This window comes from Euprymna scolopes, chromosome 12 (assembly GCF_053919585.1).
Source record: "Euprymna scolopes isolate OS-2025 chromosome 12, ASM5391958v1, whole genome shotgun sequence".
NCBI classification, from domain to species: domain Eukaryota; kingdom Metazoa; phylum Mollusca; class Cephalopoda; order Sepiida; family Sepiolidae; genus Euprymna; species Euprymna scolopes.
Window position 1 is genome coordinate 136826332 of NC_136493.1, and position 10232 is coordinate 136836563.

Sequence of the window (10232 nt, forward strand, 5' to 3'; positions counted from 1 at the left end):
CCTTGTGACTAATTTGCTCGGTGGGGGAGCAAATAAATACCAACCCAACATATAAGACCTTAGTCACTGTAGGGGCAACCCTTCATACCAATTGTCACTATCCAGCTCTCCTTCTCCCCGGCGAGTTGTTCTCCATTTCCCCTTCACTCCTCACATTAAAAATCGGCCTTGTGCCTAATTTGCTCGGTCGGGGAGCAAATAATTCCAGCTTTTCTTGGCCTTTTGGCTAAGATCAAAGTGTAGTATCTGTTCTTACTACATGCTGTACTTATGTTTGTAACTTTTCCTTGGCCATATAGCTAATATAATGTTTCAAATTTCCTGAATCAAATAATTTTTGTGGTATAAAGTGGGGGGATCACTTTTCTGTATTAATTTAATGTAAACTGATCACCCACTTTACAACCAGTCAGTCTCAAAGCCATTCAAGTAATTCTCCAGATCATTCAAGTTGTTTTTGAAGGATTCCAGTTATTTTTAAGCATTAAAGTCATTCAATTAATCTTTAAGTTCATTAAAGTCATTCTAAGTAATTTACTTTTTATTTATTTAAGTCATTTCAGCCTATTTTTCGGTCATTTTAGTTTATCTTTAAGAATTGCATGTCAATCCCACATTCACGCATTCATTCATTACACAGAGCAGACGACTAATGGCTTGTTTTGCTAGTATATATATATATATATATATATATATATATATATATATATATATATATGTGTGTGTGTGTGTGTGTGTGTGTGTGTGTGTTGTGTCTGTATCAATAGTTGTACTGCAATTGGAGGATTGTCCGGCAGAGGGCGTGTTAAAGTCTTTCATGGAGCAACCGGCACGTGCGTCTTGCCTATCCGGCGTTCTAACACAGCTCTCCGGTATCGCTGACTTGATACCTTTATCTATATCTTGTTCACCCACGTATGCTAATCAGTGGGCGTCTCCACAACACTCCCCTCCCAAGATTTGAAGTCGTGTAGATTTCAATATCTTTTCCTTGTGGGGTTCATTATCATTGGGTCTATAGCCTTTCTTTTCCTTCCCGATCTCCTCGGTTCGGGTATGGTCTGTGGTGGTTCAATATTAAACGTTTCGTATACTATATCAATTTGATCTTCCTGTTACTCAGGTTTGTCATGTTCGTTGTCCTTCCTATGACGTTTTCTCAGTTGATTTTGGTGTCTTTTGTGTATCCCTTTTGGATATTTTATCATGTAGACCAAGTCGCCGATACGTTTATCTACCGTAGCAGACTCCCAATATGACATATTATTTTTAAAACATTTAAAATATACCTGATCACCAGGTTTAAACCTTTTACGTGATGTGTGTGTGTCGTTTTATATACGACTGCTTGCTTTGGTATTAATTTATCAAATGGTGTTTTTATTTTTCTCGCAAACATTAATTCTGCTGGCGATAATTTCGACGGTGTATTTGGGTTCTCAGTTATCCTGTATATTTGCAGGAACTGTTGTTATGCTTTATCCGTCGGTGTCCCTATCGATTTTCTAAAGGCACGCTTTATCATATCTACGAACCTTTCCACTAATCCCTTTGATCAAGGATGGAACGGTGTTGTAGTTATATGGTTTACCTGAAACGATTCACAAAAATCCTTGAAAACACTTGAAGTAAATTGTGTTCGGTTATCTGTGACTACAATGTCTGGTACCCCAAAACGTGCAAATATTTCATGCAGAAAACTTATTGTGTTATCTGTCGTTGTGTTTTTGACCCGCTTTACTTCCGGCCATCTGGAAAAACTATCTACTATGATTAGGTAGTATTGTCCCTCGATCGGTCCAGCAAAGTCTAGATGAATGCGTGACCATGGATGGTCAGTTTTTTTCCAAGGTTTATGAACTATCGGTGGTGCCTTAGCGGCTAACGCACAGCCTTTACATTTGTTTACTGTTAATGCAATATCCACATCCATAAAACAGTAAACATAACTCCTCATAAGTGTCTTCATCCTATTTATACCCGGGTGTCCTGTATGAAAATCACGTAAGATTTTTTCTGCAAGGTTTTCGGTACAACCACTCTTTCACTATATAATAATATCTCATTGCATAAGGAAAATATACTTTGCGTTTTTCCGTCATTTTCCCTTAATTTTTTCTTTATGTCTTTGATGACGTCGTCATTTTCTGCCTCTCTCTTTTTATATCGGTAAGCGTGACTGGTAATTCTCTTATTATATTCGCCATCATGTGTTTTTCCTCATAATTGGAACGTATCGCTGCAATTACTGACTCTTCAAGGGCTTCATCCCTTTTCGATATAAGCCTTGACAATCCATCCGCATGACCTATTTTCCCCGAACGTAGATGTTTTATTTGAAAATCATAATTTAGCAAGATCGTACACCAACGGAGTAACCGATTTGCCGTATATACTGGTAAGCCCTTTTTTCAGCCGAAAATAGTCACTAGGGGCTTGTGGTCTGTTTCCAGTATAAAATGTCTCCCGTATAGATAACGGATGGAATTTCGTCACCGCGAAAATAATGCTTAATGCTTCCTTTTCTATTTGGGAGTAAGCCTTCTCTGAAGGAATTAGGGTCCTTGAAGCGTGCGCTATAGGTTTCTTCGTTCCATCTAGCATGATATGCTGTATACATGCTCCTATACCATACGAGCTCGTGTCACTCGCAACAATTATTTGTAATTTTGGGTCGTAATAAATTAAGGATAAATCTGACGTCAACGCCTTTTACTTTTTATTTATTTAAGTCATTTCAGCCCATTTTTAGGTCATGTTAGTTTATCTTTAAGAATTTCATGTCAATCCCACATTTCTTTTGTCCATGTCCATGATGTTTCTTTCTTTAATAATTCGTTCAGCGGAGCTCTTAAGTTGTGCATGCCTTTGATAAATACTTGGTAGTAGTTCGCGAAGCCTAAGAAGCTCTGTAAAGTCGTCACGTTATGTGGTGCTGGCATGTTCCTAATTGCTATCGCTCTTTCTGGATCAGGGCGTCGACCATCTTTACTTATTATTTGTCCTAAATACTTGATTTCGTCTAGACAAAACTCACATTTGTTTTCTTTCACCTTGAATCCGTACTCGTTTATTCTTGTGAATACTTGTCTTAAATGCTCTATATGGTCACTTATGGACGCGCTCCTTATGATTATGTAATCCAGGTATGCAAAAGCATAATCTAAACCGTTCAGGATTGTGTCCATTGCTTGCTGGAATATCACCGGCGCGACTTTTATCCCGAACGGTAATCGGTTATACTTGAATAACCCTTTGTGTGTGTTAATGCTTAAAATCTTTGAGCATTTTTCTTCTATCCGAATTTGCAAATAGGCGTCGGACAAATCTACTTTTGAAAAAATTTTCCCACCATTTAGTTTGGCAAAAATCTCTTCCGGGCTTGGTAAAGGGTAATGGTGATCTTGTAGCATATTATTTAACCCGGTTGAAAAGTCTCCGCAGACTCGAATTTGTTCCGATTTCTTCTTTACGTACACCGTAGGCGCTGCCCAAACGCTAGTTTCGATTTTCGATAAAATACCCGTTCTTTCAAGATAACTTACATCTAAAATTTAAAGTGTTTAGACTCAAAATTGGCGGAGGAGTTTGGTAGAGTCTGCAATGGTCAACTCTTTCAACTTTGACATCTCGGAAGCGAAATGTTCGCCCAAAAACTAATGTAAAATCTTGAGGTATGTCTGAATAACCTTTATATAATATTTCAAATGTTTACACCCAAAATTGGCTGAATAGTTTGCTAGAGACCACAAAGATTATATAGTTTGAACTTTGACCCCTTGGCACCCAAATTTACAGGAAAATACCGATTAAAATTGTTACCCTAAATACACTTCATGTAAAATTTCCAACGTTTAGATCAAAAATTGGCTTAGAGGTCAATTTTTTTTAACTTTGATCCCAATCTTGCCCCCTTAACATTTATTGTTTTGGGCTCAAATCGAATTATAAAGTTTGATCCATTTAAAAGTAACCTACATCTAAAATTTCAAGTGTCTAGTCCCAAAATTAGCTGAAAAGTTTGTTAGAGTTTTCAAAGTTCATAATGATGAATTTGGACCCTTTACAGCCAAATTTTTTTAGGAAAACCGATTAAAACGATATTCCCAAATCTCAATACTTCTTATGTCAAATCTCGAGTCTGTAGACTGAAAATTGACGGAGTAGTTTTGTAGGGAAATGTAAAAGCACAGACACACACAGAAAGACAATTTCACTTATATATATATATATATATATATATATATATATATATATATATATATATATAATAGAATGTGCGTTACTTACACAAAAACATACGGCGCATGCTCCTCAAATATTTGATTAGAGGACTGAGCAAACACTTTTTAAAGCTACAAAATTATTTCAGAGTAAGAACAGTAGTCGAAAGAATCGCAATAATAAGAAAAAGTTGCATTGTTTGAATTTTATTTAAAACTAGCATTGGTGTGTGTTGAGCAAAAAAAAGTGGTAGTAGGTAGGCAAGCTCGAACCCATACCACGAAAGAGAAAAAGAACGGGAAAAACGTGACGTCTTTGCTGTTACGACCACCGCCAATCCGGAAGTGACGTAGGTTTAAATTAATGCTAGACAATCGAAAAACGGAGATGATTTTCGCAAATATCGGTGAAAAAAGCGACTCCTTCCTGTTGAAAAGTGTCCAGTTGAGAGTGAAGAAATTAATGGTTTTTAGCTAATTTTTCAGTATTTGTCGTCTGAAGGGTTGAGCTTCAAAACGATACTAATTTTGTGAAAATCCGTCGTCTCTGTCGAAAGTTTTAGGAAGACATGCAAACATGCATACATACATTTATATATTGGTAGCTCAAATTTTCGACTCAAACCGATTAAAAAGCTTGCCCTATCTCTGAATGCCCTTTTATGTAAAATTTCAAATGTTTAGACCAAAAATTACCTTGTAGAGACCGCAGAGGTCAAATTCTTTTTTGAACATTGATCCCTATTACGACCCCTTAACATTTATTGTTTTGGGCTCAAATCAAGTTATTAGGTTAGATTTTAATTATGAATCACAAATAACAAAATATCTCAACAGTTACTGCATTGATTAAACAAAAATTGTAAAAAAAGACTAATTAGCGACTAAGTCGTTTAAATTTCCCACTTGAAAAAGATATGAGAAGATGTATTATACACTATAACAACTTGATACAAGTTAGAGAACCATGTATTTGAATTTTTATTAAACGTAATTATAAAAACTATATTATAATAAAACTAAATTGTCCTGTGTAATTTCCTTTTGAGGAAAATGAAGGTCTAATTTGGTGTCACAATGATTTTGTAATAATGTGTATGTCTTGCTTCCTGCCCATATACAATAGGGCAGGTTGATTTGCACTGGTATTATCAACCAAAATTGCTTTAACAGTATCGACACTGTTATATTCTGTTTAAACTGCAGCAACATCTTCAACTAAGAGAACACCAGTTGCCCCCAGATTTGGCATCACTCTATGAGTAAAACATTTGCTCTCCGTTCCTGTTTCTCTAGTGAAAGTTAAGTGGCGTTCTTCTCCTTTGTTTTTCACTATCTTTTTCCCACCATTTTTATCCACAACTTCTTTGTATTGTAAAGTGTCCTTATCTATTCTACAATCAATTCCAACGCAAAGTAGATTTTCATTTTGATGGACATGCTGTAAATTACTGGATAGTTTTATTATAGCTTTTTCTCTATCAATTTTGGATTTATCTAAAATTGTCTTTCCAATTTAATTTTGGGTGAAGAAGGCTCATAGGAAAGGCATTAGCTAGACAAGCACCAAGATTGGAACATACATCACCTCTGATAAGTTCCCTAGAATATTGTGGGATTTTTAAAAGGCTGTAAGGTCCCTTTAGCTGTCTTCCTGGATCAAAACTGTCATCTGTTGTTCCTTCACTAGAAGATAACTGGCGAAGCTTGTTCCTGTCTTTCATTCTGCCTCTCCAGTTCACCCACTTTAGCAGACTTTTTATATTTTTTTATAGTAGCTTTATCGATAGGTCCCAGTTTATAACTATCTTTTGGCCATGTTTTTCTCTCTGGTCTTTTAAGCATGCTTTGTTCTCTAACGGAACCTGAAAATTGCAAAGTTTGCATGTTTAATAACTTCAGAATAAATGAATGCAAATATATTATTTTATTTTCCACAAAAACGGAACATAATTGCAGCTGAAACTATAGAATCAATCTTACCTTCTTGTTAGGAGGACAAGTGCAGACTATGTACCTTATTTGGCAATTTTCTGTTTTGCATTTTACTGCAAAGTCATCACATCTCAAGACAAGAAGTTTGCCGCTACAAGAATATATATCAGACAGTCTGTCTAGCTGGTCCTTCATTTTTTTTAACTTTGGTTGCTGCAAGACATTTCCTGTCAATCTGTTTGTCCCTCTTATAGGAGAATATATTGACCTTCTATCCTAGATAACGTTCCCTTTACAAGCTCAATTGTAGATTGACTGCATGCCAAATATTAACTATTTCGTTAGCAATTAAAAATATAACTATTTTTTACGTGGGGATAACTGTTCAAGGAATAACTAAGCTGGATAACTTGTCGTAAAATTGGGGGTGCTGTTTCATCCAAGCGACAAGGTGGACCAGCAAATCTTTGTTGAACCACGGGTTAAAACCGAACGTCGTGCTTTTACTGACATTTTACATCTGAAAAGTAAAATAAATAAATGGATGATAACTGAAGGAAACTGTTTTATGCTATATTTCAGTTCCATATGTAAAAAAAAATTGCTAGTTATAAGAAGTAATGAAAAACTTTGTAAAGTTGGATTAGATGTATTGAAGAGACACGACTAGACCAAACCAGAGTAGTATTTAGTTTAGACATTTTTTAACAAACTTTAGCTCCTCCTATAACATGAATTTATCCATAACGCGATTCATTTTTGCTGTAGCTGTGCCATTTTAAACGAGTGTTTAGAGTTTGAAAAACTGGTGCTTGTGCATATATATATTGCCATGCTATTTTTAATGGTATTTTCAAGTTAAATTTAATATTTACGATATTTGTTTATTAAACGGTTAGGTGAAAGAACACGCCCTCCCCACCTACCCATGTTAATAATAACTTTCTAAATAATAAAGTCATTTCAGCACAAAAATATTGATGCACGAGTACCGAAAAATCTTATTTACTCGTATTAACTTTTGTAGGTTATCTAATTTAAAAATTATAATTTATTAAACTATAATTTTAGAAAAATACTGCTTAAAAACAATTACTCCCTAAAAATAAAAGAAATTAAAAAATCTGCCACTAATTTTCTGCAAAGTAATTTTTTATTTAGTAGAAAAACTTGATTTACTTTGTTAAATGACGTGTAGAATAAAATTGGGGGTTTATGCATTTTTAGTACCGTGCTATTATTAAACAGTTTTTTTTTCGGGTTAAATTCAAGTTTCACGCTATCTTTATATATATATACATATATATATATATATATATATATATATATATATATATATATATATATATATATATATATATAATTGTTAGGTGGAATCACAGAATAGTTATAAATCACCGCCCTCTCCCCATGTTAAGAATGGCTTTCAAAATATTAACGTTATTTTAGCACGGTACCAAAAGTGCACAAGTAACTAAAATTGTATGAGCCATTTTTTTTATATATAAAACTGGAATATTACCGTATTTTTGATAAAACATTCAAATAGAATTCGATGTGAAATCGAAAAACAAATTACAGAAGTAAAAAGTTAACAACGGGAAAGAATTCTTCAGCGGATAAAACAAATACGTTTAAATTCAGTGCAGACACTTGAAATATAATGTATATATTTTAAACACACTTTTTTAGTTTCTCCTTTCGAAATAATTTGGTATTTAGCCTAAAATTGTAAATTATTTCAATTAAAAGGTAAACGTTAATTTTCAATAGCAATAACGAGTGTGTGAAATACAACGGTGAAATCTAAAATGTCCCCACCCAAAAACGTTCCTGAAATGAAAAAGCAAATTTCAGTCGCTATTATTTTAAACTCACAATTTTTCCTTTACAATAAATATTTATTTTATTAATTAATTATCCTCACTGATTTTATTTAAAATGTATTTTAAAACATATTCTAAATAATGATTCCATTTTCTTAACGATACGGGATTGTTTTGATGACGGGACGTACTTGACAATTCACCGAAAAACTTTTAATAGCTGCAATTTTTCAACTTTTAAAGTCGTTTCCTCAAGCGAAGAAAACGATTTTGAAAAAAGTATTTCGTGTGGGTATTTTTTATGTCAAACCCCAACTATCACCACCAGTGCATCACCTGCCCTAATGCGTATGGGCGTGACTCAGATGGTAAGGAATGAGGATGGAGAGTTGTATGTTTTGATTTCGATTTTAGCTGATGACACCCATGTCACACACACACATACATATATATATATATGTATGTATATACATATTTATTTAGCCAGTAGAGTTAGTTTTCTAGAAGTACATCCAATGATACAACATGTGTCTACCTAAAGTGCTCAATGAGTAAACAGAGCAGGTAGATGTGTGTGTGTGCATAAGATACACGGAGGGGTGTATTTCCACTCCTGAGTATAGATATATGTGCATGTTCGCTTCTAGAGAGAGAGAGTGTGTGTGTGTGTGTGTGTGTGTGTGTGTGTGTGTGTGTGTGTGTGTGTGTGTGTGTGTGTTGTGTGTGTGTGTGTGGATTGAAGGATACCGCCTCGCACTCTATGGCATTAAGAATGTCTAGTTACTGACCACCGACCAAAGCGAGACATAATACTAAATTCTCAAGTACTTTATACCGTAAAAACCAAAAGATGGAATAGATAAACATAAAAAAAGGAATATAAAAAAAAGGAAGTAAAAAAGAAGAAGTTAAGTATTTGGAAAGATAAAAATCGGGAAGGGATAGATAGTTTCAAAGACCTTATTTATCCTCTCCCCGCACATAACCCTCACCTATGTTACAATCTAATTTTTGTAAACGAAATAAGAAAATGTTTTTGTCTTGAAATATCAGTTTTCGATGGCAATTCTTGGCCTGAAGACGTAATCCCCCAATCCCCCAACGCGGGTGATTACAGAAACATGTATGCACATATGTAACCATCAACGTTTGTATAAATAAATTTAATATATATATACATATATATATATATATATATATATTAGTTTGGATCTCACTACTATATGTTAGGTTCAATATAATAATCAATAGAAAGTGTTTTCCATGATAATAAATACGTAATCTGCATGAATTAAAATATTATATTTAAGTGTATCTTACGACTGCTAGATTTAAAAGTAAATCTCTTCATTGGTAACGTTGTCCTGGTCGGTGTTTAGTTGATTCATTCGTACCTAATTATGAGCATTTTCACAGTACGTTCAGTAGCTTAAAAAATAATCAGTCTTGTGCATTCGGGGGAATATTTCCTTCATCATATGTTTCTACAGTAATTGTCACAGATTTGTTTTTTAATGTACTTTCAAATCTTACTTGTTTAGTTATCTCATGTTAAGATTAAGTTTGTGATATTCACGGACGTTTGAATCATTATTCTGGGTAATATTATTTCACCTGAAGCAGCCTAACCCGACTGTATCCGAAGAAGAAAGTGTGATGAGAATACGAAACTCACAAGTGGTTCAATTCGCATGTATATTTCGATCAGGGGAGATGATGATGTTAGGTTTTTGCCATTTTTGCAGAGGGGTGTCGATGTCCTCCTACATACAGTTCGTGGAATTCGCGAATGATCACTTCTCTGGACTGACCAGTATCAAGGTTGTTTAACTTCTGTGAGCTGACGAGATCAGGTGTATCAACGTGATTATTATTGTGTAAATGTAGGTAAAAATTCGTTTGAAATTTAATAGGAATGAAACATAAAGTTTTCATTTGGTTAAATAAATGCATACGTTTATGAGTGCAACTTAAACATCCGACATTAACAAATAGCATGGTATAGTAAATAACATGTTAGGAATTCTTTTCAGTATTAAATCATTACGTATCAGTCGTTAATCAATTGTTTTCTTTGATCTACACATTCAATTTCCTTATTCCTATATTTCATACGACCTATAAATGAATATTCGTGTGTCCCAAATGAATGTTTTTACACATTGTAGCAAAAATGGCACGAAATTATTTAAGTGGTTTTTGTTTTCAAAAGAAATATTTACGATTATTTCTTTATCATAAAATGATC

At 34.1% G+C, this 10232-nt stretch overlaps 1 pseudogene; it reads left to right on the plus strand.

Moving 5' to 3' along the window:
• Positions 1-206: 206 nt before the first annotated feature.
• Positions 207-364, plus strand: LOC145291716 (U2 spliceosomal RNA; annotated as a pseudogene).
• The last annotated feature ends 9868 nt before the right edge of the window (positions 365-10232 follow it).